We start from the raw sequence: 18,225 nt of genomic DNA on the forward strand, positions 1-18,225 counted from the left end.
CGCGATCTGCTGATGTCGCCGGATTCGCACCTTGCGCAGGAAATCCTATCCCTGCTGGAGAAAGGTGCCATAGAACTGGTGCCTGTAGCGGAGAGGAACAAGGGATGGTATTCCCCTTATTTTTTTATCCCAAAGAAAGACTGGGGATTGAGACCTATCATGGACTTGCGTTGGTTGAACAAGCTTCTCAGGAAGGACAAGTTCAAGATAGTCACTCTTTTCTCAAGTCCTCCAGGCCCTTCAACTTCAGGATTGGTTGGTGTCGCTGGACCTCAAGGATGCTTACTTTCATGTGCCGATTCATCCCAAGCACAGGAAGTACCTGAAGTTCGCGGCTGGCGTCTCGCACTTTCAGCTTTGGGTCCTGCCGTTCGGATTGACCTCTGCCCGAGGGTCTTCACCAAGCTGATGGTGGTGGTGACAGCATACGTCAGGAGAGGGGGGATTCACGTCTACCCCTACCTGGACGATTGGTTGATCAGGGCGCGCTCTCCAGAGCAAGCCCTGGATCATCTCTCCGTCAACTGCCATGCCCTTCACAAGCTGGGCATCTCCCTAAATTTAAAGAAGTAACATTTGGCACCTTCCCAGCAGCTCCAATACATCGGAGCAGTGCTCGACACGTCCCTGGGGCAGTGTTTGCCTCCCCAGGTGAGGGCCCATCACATTCTGCAGATGGTCGACAAGTTTCAACGTGCCCAGAGTCTCCTGGCTTTCGAATTCTTAAGGTTGCTCGGCCTCATGGCATCCTGCATTTTTCTGGTGCCAGAGGCCAGACTGCGGATGAGATCCCTGCAGTGGGCTTTCAAGATGCAGTGGTTGCAGTTCTCCGGCAAGATGTTGGATCCCGTTCTGATTCCGATCTCGGTTGCCCAGGATCTTCTGTGGTGGGCCGACAAAGGCAATCTGATGAAGGGGGCACTGTTTTGGCAACCACGGGCAGAGGTGACGATCGTGACGGATGCCTCCCTCAAAGGATGGGGCGCTCATGCCAACGAGTTGACAGCCAGCGGCTGTTGGCCTCTGTCGGAGTACAGACTCCACATCAATCTGTTAGAGCTGAGAGCCATCAGGCTGGCCCTGAAGGCTTTTCTGCCGTCTGTGCAGGGGAAGACTGTCATGGCCATGCATTACTTCAACAAAAAGGGGGGGGGCAGGGTCACTCCCGTTGTGCAGGGAGGTGATGCAGCTCTGGTTCTGGGCCATACAACAGGAAATCTCAATCTCGGCAGTTCATCTGGCTGGAAACGTAAACGTGGCGGAAGCTCTGAGCAGGCAGAGCATGATCTCTCACGAGTGGGAGCTGGCTCAGGAAGTCATTTTGGAGATCTTCGCCCTTTGGGGAACCCCACAAGTGGCTCTCTTCACCACCAGTGTCAACCGGAAGTGCGAGAGATTTTGCTCGCAGGAATTTCCCCCCAAGAGGAGCCTTAGGGGATGCGTTCGTAGTGGAGTGGTTCTTCCCACTGCTGTACGCGTTTCCTCTAGTCTGTCCTCCATGCAGTCTTCCCTACCGAGACGATCTGCTCTCACGTGATGGGGGTCAGGTTCTCCAGAGGTCAGATCGCTCAACTTTCATGCTTGGTTTCTGAAAGGTTGAGATGCAAGGATTGGACCTCCCGGATGACGTGATGGAGGTGTTGCTTTTGGCCAGGCGGCCCGCAGCAAAATCCCTGTATGGTTGGCGGAAGTTCTGCGACTGGTGCACGGGTCAGAATGTGGATGCTTTTCAATGTTTCATTCCTATGGTGTTGTCTTTTCTGCTTTCTTTAGCCCACAGGGGCCTTCAAGTGGGTACCATTAAGGGTTACCTGGTAGCGCTGTCTATATTTAAGCGCTCGTCTGAAGAGTGTTCTTACTTTAAGATTCCTTTGATTTCACAGTTTCTGAAAGGACTGTCTAATGTGTTTCCACCGTCCCCTTTCCAGGTGCCGGGTTGGGATTTGAATTTGGTTTTAAAGTTCCTGATGTGAGCTCCGTTTGAGCCCCTACACTCTTGTCCGCTGAGACTGTTGTCTTTTAAAACTGTTATTAGTTGCGGTTACTTCCGCACGCAGAGTGAATGAATTGCAGGCATTTTCTGCTAAGCCACCCTTTACTGTTTTCCTGAAGGACAGGGTTGTCCTGCGGTTGTGACCTACTTTTCTTCCGAAGGTTGTGTCTGAATTTCATTTGAGCTGGAAGGTGGTTCTTCCAGCTTTTTATTCTCCTGCGCATCCTGGTAAGGAAGAGGAGAGGCTCCATACGTTGGATCCTAGGAGAGCTTTGAGCTTTTCTTTCATGGATGTCCCGGGTCAGAGTGGACGATCAGCTCTTTGTAGGTTATGCTGGACACCGCTTGGGTCAGGCTGTTTCCAAACAGACCATGTCCAGATGGATTGTTTTGATGATCACTGAAGGCTACCGTTTGGCGGGGAAGGACCCTCCTGCAGGCTTAAGGGCTCACTCTACTAGGGGTGTGGCTGCCTCCACTGCTCCACAAAGGGGTGTTCCTTGTCGCAATATTTGTTAAGCAGCCACATGGGCCTCTGTCCATACTTTTGTTAAGCACTATTCCCTGGACTCCATCCATGGGCAGGATTTGACCTTTGGTAAGGCAGTCCACTATTCAGCCATGTCATTGGGTACTCTAAATTTCACTTTCTAAATTCTTTCCCTCCATAGTGTGGTACTGCTTTGGGAGTCTGTCATAGATGTGGAATACGTCGGAGGACACAATCCCTACGAAGAACAAGTTACTTACCAAACTGGTAATGTTCTTTCAATGGGATGTTCCTCTGTATTCCACATCGCCCTCTCAGCCTGCCCCTCTGGAGAATTTCCCCTGTGATTACAGCTTCCATTCCGCAAGGCTGTAGGCTGTTCTACTCGCAGGAGACTGGTGTCACACGTTCTGAGGTAAAAAACTAAACGGAGGCAATGGGCGCTGTGCATCCTATATATAACATATGGTGACGTCGTCCCTCAACAGAGGCTCTCGAGGGACATTGGATCGACGCAGGACACCCTCTGCTGAAAAGATTCTGAAGTGCACATCTGTGGGCACACAACTGTCATAGATGTGGAATATGTCGGAGGAACATCCCATCCTAAGAATGTTACCAGTTTGGTAAGTAACTTGTTCTTCTGCTGTTTGAGGTACTGTTTCACAGTAAGTCCTACCTTGTATTTAAAGTGTAATTTATGTAAAGGTTACTTATAAACACACAGATGTTGTTCTCCAGCAGCCTTCAATGGCTTTTGGGTTTCATTTCCCAGGCTTCTTGATACACTTGCACATTTACATTTCATTTTCACTTGTGTACATTCTGTAAAATCTATTTTAATGCTTGCACTTTTTAGATGGCCACAGACCTCTGAAATGTGGCACCGGGGAGGGAAAGTAATGCTTGCTTCTGAAAATCATTTTAGTGCCCACCTGCATAGGAATGCAATTAATATTGTGAATGTATGCATCATATTTAGCCTTTCACTTTTCTGGAGGGAAATCCTTTATCTTTGTAATGGTTTGAAAAATGTCATGTCGTTTTTAATGTAAATGTGATTGCTTAACAGTGTATGTGTATGCTGAATAGAAAACTCCAGTGATAATGGGTAGTGGCAGCAAGATAATCAATGGGGTCCTGGCTATTTTGTATATTAAGGAGCATTTTGGGAACATAAGAATGGCCAAAGAGCTTCATATCTCCTATATGTCTGTGAGTTGTTTGATGTAATCTTAAATACCTAATACAAGATGTGTTTCATCACATTTCCTTGTTTAATAGAAAAAATTAAAAAGTCACCCTAACAATATAAAATTTAGTAAATATCAAGCATATATAAAAGTTTGGCCAGAAAAGCTTTTATGGGACGGAGTGCAATGACTGCTTTCAGCTCTTACACTTGCACTATGTTGTGGATCAACCAAACTTGGAGAAACAAAATTAACTTCAGAAGCTGACAACTAGATAATTGAAATAAACTGCTACAAAAATGTGTCTCTAATGGCAATCTGCTGCCCCAGGCCAGGCCCTAGTTGGCATTGTTTTAACTAAGTCACTGGTGCCATGCAACAGTATTTGCATGCATATCTAATCAAAATTTAGTGTCCAATATAAACGTACATCGAGGGTATCACCCACTGAGATTACATGTAGCTGAGACACGCTATAGCTGAAAAAGTCGGCGCACCCAACCTTCCTAGTGCATACGGCAACATAAATGTATTTTAATGTGGAGGGTACCATTCTTCTAAAACTGATGCACCAGCGCATGCACGCTTTATAAAAAAGACCTATGTGCAAAATTGAGGATTACTTGAAACGAATATAACCGTTTAGGAAGAATATCCATGTTGGTCACTGGTATCTTTCAGATTAGCGATGAAAGACCTGCCCAGAAGTCGATTGCGTTTGGCTTTGTAATATATAAAGCTTCATGATCTATTCTCCTTAAATCAATATGTACCAGTAACCCTAATTAATGAAGGGCTTAGTAGTCCCTTTTCATGGTAAAATGCACAACACCTTAATGGGATAATCCGTCCGATGGTAGTTTATTTTAAGTCTTAACACCAATCCATACTCCTCACGAGCCAGTACACCTAGATGTATGAAGATGCTGTTGTCCAGAAGGGTTTTTGGACCCCACTGCCTCACCTGTGCTGTTTGTCTGGCTGTCCTGGATTTCCTCCACTATCCTATTTGAGGGGAGTCTATTGAGAAGGGAAACTTTAACTGTGAAGAAAGGTGCTATGTGGAGCTTCATATGCACCATGTTACAGATAATTAGCGCTCTTCTCTGAGGAAGATTGGTTCTGAATATGCTCTCTTGAAGCTTTACATCCTTTGATGTGGAGCATGAATTGGAAAGTGAGGTCTTGTTAATTGTGCATTGTTTTCTGTTTAGGAGGTCATCTTTGTTTGCAAAGTAAGTTGCTGTAAAGGCACACCAAACTTCACTGGGGTTTGGAAATCCAATGTTTGAAGATGTGACCGGATGATGCCACTGTAGTGGCAGTTTTGAACAATAGTATGGCAGCATTGCGTTGTACATCTCTTGTTGAGGTCTGTCAGGGTGGCATTACCAAAGCCCAGTCTGGACATTAAATTCAAAACTGCGAAAAGGTCTGAGATGTATTGTGTTTTGGTTACTAGTATGGGTTGATCCGATTGAGAGCAGTATTTTTGACCTTACAACAGAAGGGAAGAGGCCACAGTTAATACGTTCGGGGATGGGGTTAAACTCTTTAGGATTAGAAGTTGCCATATTGCACCCAGTATTGTGTAGTTGACAGGGACGTAGGAGTGTAATGTTCCTTTGAGCTGCAACTTTATAGTACAGCCAAGGGTCATCTGCATATTGTTTTTTTGAGCAACCCACCAAGGTTTACATATTTCTTGTATAACGTGGAGCCTGGGGGAATGATTGAACCATGGGAATGCATGAGCAAGTCTTGGTCAGAAATGAGACCAATATTTTTTTACATCACGGGGTTCATATATTTTTGGTTTGCAGCAGTGAAAAATGTGAGTCTTTTTAACGAAGCTAGGTGACTTTGTGCCCTTAGACCACCCCACCACCTAATCTTCCCCCTGGCTACGGACTGCAGTCATTTTCTCTGTGGTGGGGACTATATACATGTGGGCCCACATGTTTTCCCACTTAATTTTCTTCTTCCCTTGCTCATGTTTTGAAATCTTTCCACCCACTGCCTATGCTAGGGGAAATGTTTTGGTGTAGTGGTAGATCAGAACCATGATAATGTCAGGGTAGCATTGCTTCCAAACTTGGACCTAGTCTAAAAAGATAAATGTAAAAAGGGTGCTTGTCAGGATGTCCGTTACACATAGTTCTCAATCAGGAATCCTATCCAACTGCAATCTGTCCCTTTTACTTGAAGTACATAAACGTACCAAAAATAATGTTGGGCTTAGGCCCTAAGCATAAGTGACTGGTGGTTGCCTTCTAACCACCTCCCCCAGCCCTCTAACATTGTGTCAATTTTAATAGAGGTTCCTTGCCCCTGTGAAAAGGATGAGCCAGAAGCTGGACTGTTTCTTAACCTGCCTAATAGTCTTTCACCTTGTCTTTTAGCCTGGTTTATCTTGCCCTGCTTTGGGGTCTCGTCTCTCACCGTCTTGTGGGTTTGTTTTTTACCCCTGCTTGGGGTCTCCAATAGCTCTACTTCATTGGGGTTTTGAATCTCTCAATGTCTTGGGCTTTCGTCTCTTCTTCCCTACCCTGAGGTCTTTGGTTTTTCACCCTCCCCTGGAATTTTGTTACTTCTACTCCACCCTGGGTTTACTGGTTTCTCACCCTGCTTTGGGGATTTGTGGGGCCAGTCCTCCCCTTTAGCGATCCCTTGCTTACCTCTGTTCCTGTGTCTGTGCTCACCGAGAGAGTTTGGGAGGTCTGCTGCTGCGGTATGTCCTGGTCAGGCCGCACCAGGCAGGACTTGCTCCTTTCTCCCATTAGGCCTCTGGCAGGGCCCTGGGTTGGCCTTCTCTTTACACGGTTTCTCTGCGGTCACTGTCATGTTGCTCCTTTGCATGGAGCCTCTTCAGCTTCTGGACCAGTAGAATGGTATGCATACCTGACCACACCTGGTGTATGTCCTTGTCGTCTGGCCACACCTCCCAGGAGTAGGACCCCGACCTTCTCGGGTTCCTCTGGCTTCTCTCTCCAGCTTAAATGTGATTTGCCTCTTAATCTCGCGCTCTATGCAAGATGGTGGATAGCTCCAGCCTCTTCTCGCTCCAAGCGTGTATTCCTCACCCTGAGGGTCAGAAACCACATCAGGAAGTCCAAAAGGCAGTTTCAAATCATTGCACAAACTCAAACATGTAGACAACAAAGGTGTTGGTACTTTGGGAATAGCGGGAGCATCAGGGAATAGCGGGAGCATCAGGGATAGCCCTATCAGAGAATCTGCTAACCCAGGGTTGGGAGTGGGGACAGTGGGGGAGGTGGTCATGCCCAGTGGGATCATATCTTGTCCTGTCCCCTAAAGGATGTTGAGCTTAGTGGGCTACCCTCCCTTGTCACAAAGGGGGATGTCTCCACTTTGAGGGGAGGGGAGGAATACCCTGGATGTGTCCGTGAGCTTCATGCCGCCGACCATTTTGCCAACACTAACCTGCTAACACACACTTGTCTTTCTTGAGTGCTTCGGGTCAGACCATCAGTGGCGCATGTGGCCATTGCCAATCCCTCTATCGCAACACTGTGGGTAACTCCTGTGCTGGGAGGTGGTGTTCCAGTTTCCATCTCATTTTAAATTTAGCAAGTGATTAGATTTTTTTTGCACCCTAGGCTATCAACTTCTTCCCTGGGTCATTAAGTTCTGGAGACACTAATGCTCCTAGCAGTACAAGGGAATCGGAGGTTCCTCATCAAGTAAATGTGGACACCAAGGGCTCCTCTCGGGATCCCTGTTGCAGAGCCATTACTGGGTTCATGCCGGAGATTTCCAGTCTCTGGGATAACATTTCTACTGGCCCTGCGGATATTCAGTCTTCTGAGGCTAAATCTTCCAGCTACATACAGGCTTCACAAAACCTTTATTTCGAATGTATTGTGTCCTCCCACATATTCCTCATATTTGATATTCGATATCCAGCTTCAGCTGCATCAGAATTTTATTTTTTGGCAGAGGGCTCTGTGCGTCGATGCAGTCGACTGTCGCTTGAGGGCCTCCATCTCGAGGGCGATGTAATCTTGGGTATTTAGCATGCGCAGTGCCCGTTGGCTTCAGCTCCATTTTTCAGAGTAAGCTCATGCTTCGAGGAAACTATGGCACACTTCTTTTGTTCTATTCGGGATGTCTTCTTCCTCGACACCTACTACCCTCAAGACCGGGTTCAAGAAGTGTCAGGACTACGGCTCCAAGATGTCAATTGACCCACATTGAGTATGTTTGTGGTGTCTCGGTGTGGAGCACAAAACCTCTGCCTGCTCCAAATGCCAGACGATGACCGGAAAGGCTCTGAAGGAGCGAAAGGGGAAATTGGAGCTAGGTAGAAATCTGCAAAAATCACCATCGACTACTCAGTCGAAACTTTCTACGGACGAGCCGAGAGGCAACTCTCCTCAAAGGAAGAAAGTTGAAAGATCCATGTCGAGGAGTGGCTCCACCACTCATCGTTGAGTAAATCGGTCGCCTTTTTTGACTTCGTCATCAGACACCTCCCCTGAGAGGGTATCTTGTCCCTCAAAGGCCTCCTCTACTGCCGAATGGGAAGCATTTAGGTCAGAAATGCTAAAAATATTTGAAACAAAAACCATTGACAAGCCATGCTCATTCGGCACCCTCCAAAGCCGGTAAGGAAAGGGCTTGAGCCAAATCATGCGCGCTCTCGAGCCCAGGACGAAGGCCAGATCCTCATTGAGAGCCGCAGCGGCCTTGACGCGATGAGAAATCATTGAAGGATACTTGGAGCTGCAAGTCGATGCATAAGTCGAGATCGAGGTTGTCAGTGCCAGCTGCACCAGCGATTGAACTGCGCCATCTACACCTATTGCACCTACTCCTACGTCCTGTCACCTTTCCTCCATACTTATGGGACATTACTCCGTCCTGTGGGACGGGACCGGAGCACTTTGTAAAAAGCATCACATGTCCTTCCTCTTTTTTTACGCGGGGGTACTGCACACGGCTGTAGATCCACCCTCCTTAGCTCCGACCAGCGCATCGCCCATCTGTCCTTTTCTCTGCTCGTTCGGGACTGGACGCACTTGCATCTTCGGAAGATTTCTTTCCGTCCAGTTTCTTCCTCCTTTTGCTTGCATGGTAGTCAGTCTATGCCGCTTCAGCTAGACTTTCCAAATTTTTCTGCTTGTCAGCGATGCTTCGCTAGAGTGGATCCCCATTCTCATTGTTTAGAGTGTTTGAGTCCGGACCACCAGTGGGACTCAAGTTTTTATTGCGACTCCCTTTCGGTCCGGGCCCTTCAACGTTGTTTAGAACGGTGGGAGGTGTTTCACCATTCTCCCTCGGCGCACTTTCAAAAAAAGTGTACCAGAGTTTTCTCCGTAAGGGGCTGTAACGCTCACCTGATTGCCGTAGAGGCGCCGGTCTTGACTGGGCGTATACCTTATCTTCAAAGGTGATGTGTAACACACGGCTGGCTCTTTGGGCTGGACCTCTGTGCACTGTATGTCTGACTCGAAGGGTAAGATGTCTGCAGATAGAAAATATGGGATTAAGGAACTGGGTTATTGAATGTCTCTCTCTTCTTCCCTTTCTCTTCTCCTGTAGAACCCCAAAGGTTAACGCTCTCACCTTAGGTAAGTGAACGCCGTGCTCTCCATCTGCCTCGGGGCAGGGTGCTGTAACCAGTTTCTTCACTGGATAAGGGGAGCAGGCCTCTTGACTTCAGAGGACTGCTGTCCGTCGTTTACTGCACGAACGGTAAGTTTCGAGTAATTCTAATGTCTTTAAAGTCTTTAGTAATGATGTTTCTGATGTTTGTTAATCTGCTTAGAATCACATGCTGTGCATAGGTCCGACATCCAGTGGTCACTGCGGAGTATTGCATTTTGTTTTTCGTAGTCGAAAAGGGGGCGTCGACAAGGCGTGTCTGTAACACTATCCCTATAGTGACGTGCATTGTACCCACAATCCCTCACGCGTCGAGGTCCCTCAGATTGTTTTTTTCCGCCCAGTTTCTGGTCGCCTTTCGCGGAGCTCCTAGAGAGACATTGCTAATACTTGCCACGGACCTCGGTCCTTTGTTATACTTAATATATTATTAACGATCCCTCCCCTCGACGTTAGCTGTGAAGCTGTTTCTCCGCCGAACAGATTTTCGACGGAGAGGAAGAGCGGAGGAGATCCTTCGGCGCTGCCGAACACGTGGCCTGGCCTCGACGGCCAACGTACAGTAGGGAGAGTGGGGGTTCGAACTTTTATCTTCTCTTTGAGAATGTCTTTCTTTCTCCCCTTTCTTTCCCTTGGGGTTGTTATCGCCAGCTATTATTGCCTCAGCTATGGAGAGGACACCTTTTAAGTTCTGCCCACGCTGCAGGGGCAAATATACTTGGAAGGATAAGCACAAGCTCTGTAATCGTTGCTTGCCCCTCGATCACAAAGAGGACAGCTGCGCAGCCTGCAAGCTCTTGAAACCTAGAACCCTTAAGGAACGAAGGGTTAAAAGGTGGGCGGACTACGCGATGTCGAAGTCAGTTTCCTCACCCGCTGCCGCTGTTACTGAAAGTGACGAGGAGGGCGATAACTCGACGTCCGTTACGGAAGTCATGAACCCCCAGAAGGAGCGTTCCCGCTCCTCGACGTCCGTCCCCGGCCCCGACGGGCTCGGCTCACGCCCTGCTTATGGGGATGAACACCCCGGCGACAAGGACGCACATAAACCCCATAAGGCTAAACATACAACCCACGGCTCTTCTTCGTCGAGAACGAAGGATCCATCAGCGCCGAAGGGGACGCAGGGCACTCCGGCGTCTACCGCAGACCGTAGAGGTCTCAAGCCCCACCCGCAAACGCAGCCGCGACCAGCGATTGGGCTTTCATCTAACACGGGCGCTACCCCAAAAACATCCGACGTAACGCTCCATAGAGCGGCCGTCGAGGTACAACGCGCAACGCACACAACGTCGACACCAGAGCCCTCGACTGACAAACTCATTGTCGAGAGCCTAGCGAGAATTGTCTCCGAAGACAAACGTGCGCGGACGACGAAACAAACGTCGAATACCGCGACGAAAAAGCACAAAGGTAGCCAAGAACTGCCCCTTTCATCTAAGGACGCTTCTGAACTACCGGAGGGCTTTTCAGAAGGAGACGGTAACCTCTCGTCGACGTTGTGGGAGCGTTCGAAGCGGTTCGAAGGTGAAAACACAGATTTCCCCCCTCTAGACTATTCAGGGGTACCCCATGAGACCCTTGAAAGACTCCATTCTTGCATGGAGAAAATGGAAAGGTTTCTAGGAAACTAAGACCCACCCACTCACAAAAGACAAAGAGAATGGCCCCAGGATGACCCTAGAGTCAAGATTCCTAGGCTGGTTCCCCCTTCCACAGATGTATATGACCTCACTGAGGAGGAGCAATACCTTCAGGAAGATGAGGAGTGTTTGGGTGGGCAAGAAGAAGAACTTGAGGAAGAGGGGTTCGAAGAAGATCCTTACACTAATTTCGAAGAGGATACAGCTACATCGCAGCCCTGGCAATCCCCGTCAGTGCAGCCGTGGCAATCCCCATCAGTGCAGCCGTGGCAATCCCCATCAGTGCACTCAGACCCTGATGCCTTTCACCCTTCTCCTCTCAAGGATTCACATATTGGGAACTCCTCTCCCATAGATGACCAACCTTCCCTCAATGCACTATTGCGCAAGGCAGCAGCGCATTTTGAGCTTGACACAGGGGAAGCTCTTCCAGACATAGACTTTGTAGAAAGAGTTATTAAAGAAAAAGCCCCTGTTAGCCAGTCTATTCCACTCCTGGCTTCTATTAAGAGAAGAATTTCTCCTTCCCTTTCTAATCCAGCTTTAGTAAGAGGGGTCAACCCTAGAATAGAAAAGCTCTTCAGCCCTTCATCCTCTGACCCTTTATACATCAGAGGACACTCTATTCCGGACTCCCTTGTAGTTACCAACACAAGGAAAAGAGCAGGGGTACCACTATCCACTAGTGAAGCACCACCTGACAAAGAAGGCAAGAAGCTGTACGCACTTGGGAAGAGAATCACGACCTCCGCCGCCTTCTCTACTAGAATTGCTAATAACAACTCCCTATTAGCTAGCTACGCAGATGCACAGTGGAGCAAGCTGCGCAGCGAGGCAGAGGACGCACCTGAACCCCTGCGGTCACGTCTGCTAACTGTAATATCAGAGGGAACACTTGTAAACCAGGGCATCGTTAAGAACTCCCTGGATGCCGCTGAAACTGCTGGCCGATCCCTGGTTCAGGGAATACTTCTCAAACGACATGTTTGGCTACGCAATTCAGGTTTTAAACCCGAAACCCAAGCCTCCCTCATAAATAAACCCATAGAACAGACGCATCTGTTTGGGAAGGCAGTTGATGAGGCACTAGAACATGCTAAGAAAGAGTTTGATACCATCAAGACTCTTGATCAAATATCTAGACCCCCTAACAGGCGAGGCTATGGTAATAGACGCTCCTTTCGTGGCCAAAGACAGCAGCAAAACCAACAACAATGTTACTCTGCTACCAACTGGCCCTCTAACCAGGGTAACACCCAGTTCAGTCAAAGAGGCCAACGGCGTGGCAGAGGAAGAGGTCGTGGCTCCAGCCCCAGAGGTTCCACGCCCAATACCAGCAAATGACCCGAAGATTCGGGTCCCCTCCCATGCATCACCGGTCGGGGGCCGCCTAACATCGTTCTTATCAGCATGGGAGGGAATATCGTCAGACCGATGGGTATTATCAACCATAACCCACGGATACTGCATAGAATTCAACGGTTACCCGAAGTACAAACCCCCACAAAACCAACCCAGATCACCGGAGCACCTCACCATTCTTTTACAAGAAGTAAAAGAACTGCTGAAAAAAGAAGCAATAGAACCTGTCCCCCTATCTCAGGTAACAGAAGGTATTTATTCAGTGTACTTCCTTGTACCCAAAAAGGACTTAACCATGCGCCCTGTATTAGATCTGCGCCCAGCGAACAACTTTGTCAAACCACAGAAGTTCCGTATGGTGACCTTGCAGGAAGTAATCCCACTGTTATCACAGGGGGATTACATGACAACGCTAGACATGAAAGATGCATACTTTCATATTTTAATGTTGCCAGCACACAGAAAATACCTCAGGTTCAAGATAGAGAACAAACACTACCAATTCAGAGTACTACCCTTCGGGATAGCTTCTGCTCCAAGAGTATTCACAAAAGTACTGGCAGTAGCAGCGGCCCACCTGCGAAGGCTATCCATCCCAATATACCCTTACCTCGACGACTGGCTCATAACCGGGGATTCTTACGAAACATGCTTCTCCAATACCCAAAAGACCGTAAACCTTTTGTACCAACTGGGCTTCTCCATCAACGAAAAGAAGTCCAGCTTAGAACCCAGCCAAACCAAACAATTTTTAGGGGCTCTAATTCAAACAAAGGACGGCCTCGTCTTCCCCTCCAACGAGAGGGTCCAAAACATGCTGTTTCAGATCCCCCATTATGTAACAGGTCGGGAGGTGACGGTACGCAAAGCTATGCGCTTGCTAGGGATGATGGCGTCATGTATTTATTTGGTACCTCACGCGCGTCTGCGCATGCGCCCAATGCAGGAGTGGCTCAACAGCCAGTGGTGTCAGGCCAGCGGACAATGGGACGATCTAGTGGTGGTCCCGCAGGCCTTAGTACTTTCGCTGAGGTGGTGGACAAAAGAAAACCTGCTAATAGGGAAGACTTTTGCCACACCCGCGGTAGAAGCCACTCTAACCACAGACACATCCCTCACAGGATGGGGGGCTCACCTATCCCATCAGACTGCTCACGGAGCGTGGACTCCGAGCTTAGCATCCAAACATATAAACCTGCTGGAACTTCTAGCAGTGTTCAAGGCACTGAAAGCCTTTCAGAAACACCTGCAAGGAAAGACAGTGATGGTCCTCACAGACAGCACCACAGCCATGTACTACCTCAACAAACAAGGGGGCACTCACTCTCCAGGACTGTCCAAACTGTCCCAGAATATATGGAAGTGGGCTCTCAGACACAACATGTTTCTACTATCGCAACATGTACCAGGGGAACTCAATCTGCTAGCAGACAAGCTCAGCAGAGACTTCCCACTGCCCGAAGAGTACGAATGGCAATTGCACGAAAACATCGTCTTAGACGTCTTCACGCAATGGGGTTTTCCGGAAATAGACCTGTTCGCAACTATGGAAAACTCACAATGCCAAAGTTACGCCTCCAGGTACCCCCAGAACCAATCCAAGGGGAACGGTCTGTCGATTCAATGGTCAGGGAAATTTGTTTACGCCTTTCCCCCGACTCCCCTTCTCAACAAAGTGGTGCACAAGATGCACCAGGAGCAGGTTACCATGATACTAGTGGCCCCAATGTGGGCCCGGCAACCTTGGTTCGCTCACTTGATGGAGATGTCCCTATCTCCCCCAGTGAAACTTCCCTGCCCATACAACATGCTGTCACAAGACAAGGGCAAGACACTGCACCCATGCCCTCAGACCATGAACTTAGCAGCCTGGCTCCTGAGATCGTAGAATTTGGCCATTTACAACTCCCTCAGAGATGTATGGACATCCTCAGGGAAGCCAGAAAACCAAATACTCGCCACTGCTATGCTAGCAAATGGAAAAGATTTGTCATCTGGTGTACAAATAGGAGCATCAACCCAATTGACTGCTCTCCTACTGACATTGTCCTATACTTGGCCCATTTACTGGATTCAGGTCTAGTGTTCAATTCTATTAAAGTCCACCTAGCGGCACTTTCTGCATACACCACTTCCCAACTTAGTGTCGTGGTGGAAGATACCAGTTATCAAAGCCTTCATGGAAGGGGTAAAAAGAATACACCCTCCAATAGCTAACCCAGCTCCCGGATGGGACTTAAATGTGGTACTTTCTAGACTCATGGGCCCCCCCTTTCGAACCCATGCACAAAGCAACTCTTAAAGACCTCACTCTTAAGACTGCTTTCCTAATAGCTATCACCTCCATTAGGAGAGTAAGTGAACTACAGGCTCTTTCTGTACTAGACCCCTTCGTAACAGTTCACAAAGATAAAGTGGTTCTACGCACACACCCAAGGTTTGCACCAAAATTCATCTCAAAATTTCATGTAAACCAGTCTATAGAACTACCAACGTTCTTTCAAAACCCTTCCAGCTTGGGAGAAAAAAGTCTGCATACACTAGATGTATGCAGAGCAGTCATGTTCTACATGGAAAGAACCAGACCACTGAGAAAGACTAATCAGTTCTTTGTCTCTGTGGCAGCAGGAAGAGAAGGAGATGCAGTTTCAAAGTCCACTATATCTAGATGGATTGTTCTATGCATCACTCTCTGTTACACTCTTGCTAAGAGAGAACTACCCTTCAAGCCAAGAGCACATTCCACTCGAGGCACTGGGGCTTCCATAGCATTCATTGCAAATGTTCCCCTTGAGTCCATCTGCAAAGCGGCTACCTGGAGTTCTGTGCACACCTTTACAAAACACTACTGTCTAGATACACACTCTAGATCTGACTCCCAGGTGGGACAGGCAGTATTAAGACATCTTTTCTCTACTGTTCCTTCTCATAACCCACCGCCAACTCCGGGTACTGCTCGCTAGTCTATGCACAGCATGTGATTCTAAGCAGATTAACAAACATCAGAAGACAATGCATTACTTACCGTAAAAGCATTTCTGATGGTTGTATCTGCTTAGATTCACATGCGCCCACCCTTCCTCCCCGCTCGGATGGAAGGAACATAGACACCTTTTTTTATATATTCTCTCTTTTCTGTACTCACTCACGTCTAGAAGGCTCCCTCCGGGCAGAAAAATACAAACAGAGGGACCTCGACGCGTGAGGGATTGTGGGTACAATGCACGTCACTATAGGGATAGTGTTACAGATACGCCTTGTCGACGCCCCCTTTTCGACTACGAAAAACAAAATGCAATACTCCGCAGTGACCACTGGATGTCGGACCTATGCACAGCATGTGAATCTAAGCAGATACAACCATCAGAAATGCTTTTACGGTAAGTAATGCATTGTCGTCTTGTTTTGCAGGGTTCCGGCGATGGCGGATGACGGGCTAAAGTGAGTTGAAGATGGAGCCCGTGTGATGAATAGAAGCGCCTGGAAGCACGTAAGTAAGCGCTTGTTGCCTGCTTCACGATGCGCTCTAACTGTCTTTTTATTTTGCAGGTACAAGTTCGGAGCGGCTGCAGGGTGCCGGAATACCCACTGGGTTAGATGTGGAAAGGAGTAATGGCACGTGAGTATTAAAGTTCCCCAATGTCTTTAAACGCACCTTGTTTTGTCTTTCAGATGCGGGATGCAGCGCCGAAGGCCTCCGGAGCGTGCGAAGAGTTGGTAAGCTTTTGTCTTTCAGATGCCGGAATGCAGTGTGAAGACCTCCGGAGCGCACGAAGAGTAGGTAAGCCTTTGTCTTTCAGATGCCGGAATGCAGCGCGAGGCGTTGGTGACAGCCGATGGACCAGGTAAGTGAAGAGCTGTCACTGAAGACCGTAATGCTAACCTGTTCTTACTTGTCTTTATAGGTGTTGCTGAAGACTGGATTCAGGATGGTAAGCCTTTTTCCTTAGGCCCAGGATCAGATGCAGAAAACACGATGAGCGTTCTGCTGCAGAGGATGCAGAATAATGCAAAGCAAGATTCATCCATCGGGTGTGGTTTAAATAGCCTCCTGTAGTGCTTAGGTGTCTCCTTCCACAGCCACGCCTAGGTAAGAAAAGAGTTCCTGCTTTCCAGAAGAGTTCCAGTGTTCTGAATCTAGGGAGTGGCTCCTGCCCCACCCAACAGGAAAAGTAGTTCCAAACAGAAGAGGATCAGAGGCTCAACTGGCAGGCAAGTAAGCAGCATGGTCTGCTGCAGGTAAGTCCACCCAAGCATTATGAGCCCGGCGCTTCCAGCGCTGGGACTGGGCATATTTATGAGCCTGGTGCCACTGGCGCCAGGACTGGGTCCAAAAGGTCCCAATTGGGACTGGTTGGCACTCGGAACCTGGGTTATGGATCTGCTTCCAAGGGAGTTGGGAAAACCCTGACCTTTTGGAAGCAGAGATCATGACAGGGGCCTATTGACACTGGATTACAATTTGAGGCCCCTCCTGTGGGGGCCATTTGTGGGCCCAGTTCTACTGAGGCGTCTGGTACCGGAGCTTGCTTCGAGGTCTCCTTGACTGGAGCTTCCCGTAAAAGCACTGGGGTATGCCCTGAGGCTTTAGTTGAGGCTGTTGATACCGAGCGGAAGTTCAAGGCCTGTCGTGAAGGGGCTTTTACCGGACTCTGGTCCGAGGTACCTCGTTTAGAGGCTAAGGTGACCAACAGTTCTGAGAGGCCTGTTAAGGTCTTGCGGTGAGGTGTGATCCTCATTGTTCCCGCTCTAGCGGTGACTCCAGATCTGTTGAGGGGGCACGGAGTGAGGTCTTGGACTGTAATCCCTCCGTTAACGGCAATGCCGAGGTCCTTCCTTTGAAGGCTAGTTTGGGTGATAGCATGTCACAGAAACATCCTAGACCGCACAGTACCGGCTCGGCCGATGTTCCTTATGTTAAGGCTAAGATGAAGACCCCTGATCCACCTGTGGGGACCCCTGCCTCACTTCCACACGTGTCACAGTTCTCCTCAGGTGCCGACAAAATGGCGGCCGTTCCCGCCAAGTCCACAACGGCTATTTTGGATACCTCCCTTACAACTACGTCATCGGCCCTAGGTGTAGTGAGTGGTTTTTCAGGTGAACATCGGTTTCCTTGTGCACATCCATTTCGTCCAGTTCATGACGAACGCTCGGATGACCCTACCGCACAATGTCTTGCTTCCTGCGGCATCGGCACCCTTGATTTATGTGGACACCAGTGGGGAATGGCCCTCTTGGCAACCCTCTCCTTTGCATCCCTGGAATTACTCTGCCCATGAGGCCTCCTCTAATCGCGTCTAAATCCTCGGCGTAGGACGTCTTTTTCGGGCAAGTTTCAAAGACTTAAGCTTTCCCATGAAGGAGTACTTTCGAGGCTTGTTTAGGGAGATATGCCTGCCTGCACCAATGTTCCCAGCTGCGGTTCCCGTGGTTCTGCCGGCACCGCCTTTACCGGCTGGGCCTCCCCCCAACTCTTCCGCCCCTGCCTCCGGTGTCCCCAGTGGACAAGTCTATTGTGGTGCCTGATGCGACTCAGCCTGATCCGGACCGGTCGGACGACGCACAGGGCGATCAGGACAGCGAAGACCAGCCCCGCTCTGTTAGAGCCTTTCACGACCCTGTGCTGGACATGTCTGTTAGATGTTCCAGTACCCAAGGCACCCGCTCGACAGGAGGGTGTGCTTTCGGGTGTGTTCACCTTCTCTCCTTCGGAGCGTACCAGCTTGTTCTTGCAGAATGACATTTTGGCCGAGGTCCGTAAAGTCTGGGAGAAACCACACTTTGGACTGTTTGTCAACAAGAAAATTGACACGCGCTACATGCTCCTTTCTTTGGAAGAGGTGGTCTTGGTGTCGTGTCTGCCCCCCCTCCTCCACAGTAGTGGCTGCGGCCACTTTGCAATCCAGACCTGCA

General features: G+C 48.9%; 1 protein-coding gene across 1 annotated transcript in view; it reads left to right on the forward strand.

The window, feature by feature from the left end:
• The window catches only part of RPRD2 (regulation of nuclear pre-mRNA domain containing 2), a 708,220-nt gene that overhangs the window by 234,798 nt on the left and 455,197 nt on the right, over positions 1-18,225 (forward strand). The gene's annotated exons all lie outside the window — the stretch shown is intronic.

Source organism: Ambystoma mexicanum, chromosome 1p, assembly GCF_040938575.1.
Source record: "Ambystoma mexicanum isolate Mex_15411 chromosome 1p, UKY_AmexF1_1, whole genome shotgun sequence".
NCBI classification, from domain to species: Eukaryota; Metazoa; Chordata; class Amphibia; order Caudata; family Ambystomatidae; genus Ambystoma; species Ambystoma mexicanum.